Source organism: Littorina saxatilis, linkage group LG10 (assembly GCF_037325665.1).
Source record: "Littorina saxatilis isolate snail1 linkage group LG10, US_GU_Lsax_2.0, whole genome shotgun sequence".
NCBI lineage: Eukaryota > Metazoa > Mollusca > Gastropoda > Littorinimorpha > Littorinidae > Littorina > Littorina saxatilis.
This window is the reverse complement of record NC_090254.1, coordinates 47,860,369-47,861,920: the sequence shown is the minus strand read 5'-3', so window position 1 is coordinate 47,861,920 and position 1,552 is coordinate 47,860,369.

The window sequence follows — 1,552 nt, the reverse complement described above, 5'->3', positions numbered from 1 at the left end:
CGCGTTACGTTATTACATACAGTAAAGTGCGTACTATACACACAGTAAACAGCTGAACACAGATAGTTGTGTGATATACAATCATTAATTGTTGTAAACAGATCGTTGTGTGATATATTCACAGTAAAGTCATGTAAACAGATCGTTGTGATATACAATCATTAATTGTTGTAAACAGATCGTTGTGTGATATATTCACAGTAAAGTCATGTAAACAGATCGTTGTGATATACAATCATTAATTGCTGTAAACAGATCGTTGTGTGATATATTCACAGTAAAGTCATGTAAACAAATCGTTGTGATATATTCACAGTTAAGTGCGTGAAATGCAATTAGTAAAGAGCTGTTAGTTGACCGTTGCGTGATAAACACACAGCAAAGTGTTGTAAACAGAGCGTTGTGTATGAACATACAGTAAAGAGTTGTAAACAGATTGTTGCGTGATAAACACACAGTAAAGTGTTGTAAACAGATCGTTGCGTGATAAACACATAGCAAAGTGTTGTGAACAGATCCGTTGCGTGATAAACACACAGTAAAGTGTTGTAAACAGATCGTTGCTTGATAAACACACAGTAAAGTGTTGTAAACAGATCGTTGCGTGATAAACACACATCAAAGTGTTGTAAACAGATCGTTGCGTGATAAACACACAGCAAAGTGTTGTAAACAGAGCGTTGCGTGATAAACACACAGTAAAGTGTTGTAAACAGATCGTTGCGTGATAAACACACAGTTAAGTGTTGTAAACAGAGCGTTGCGTGATAAACACACAGTAACGTGTTGTAAACAGAGCGTTGCGTGATAAACACACAGCAAAGTGTTGTAAACAGAGCGTTGCGTGATAAACACACAGTAAAGTGTTGTAAACAGATCGTTGCGTGATAAACACACAGTAAAGTGTTGTAAACAGAGCGTTGTGTAATAAACACACAGTAAAGTGTTGTAAACAGATCGTTGCGTGATAAACACACAGTAAAGTGTTGTAAACAGATCGTTGCGTGATAAAGACACAGCAAAGTGTTGTAAACAGATCGTTGCGTGATAAACACACAGCAAAGTGTTGTAAACAGATCGTTGCGTGATAAACACACAGTAAAGTGTTGTAAACAGATCGTTGCGTGATATACACACAATCACGTTGTGTTAAGAGAACTTTGCAATTGTCGTTAAACTTGACTTAGTACTTCGTGCAAACCCTTGTTTCGCTTGACCGATCAGAAGTATTACACTTCATTCCAACGTCAAAAGGTAAGTGTTACCTTTGTTTGTAACCATACGTATCTTATTTTTCAATCTTTAATAGTTTTCTGCTGCACGTTACGTCAAAAGGTAGCAATACGTTTCTAAGCATTTATGCCCACATTTTATTTTGTCACAAACGAGTTGTCAAACTATTGGTTGTTGTGTCTTATGAACATAGTTGGCAGTTTGTGTGACGTCAGTTTTTGTGACGTCAGTTTTGTGAATTTTGTTTTTGAGCATAACATTTTAGCGTCCCCTTTTTGGGTCAGTCAACTCAACTCAACTCAACTCAACTCAACTCAAA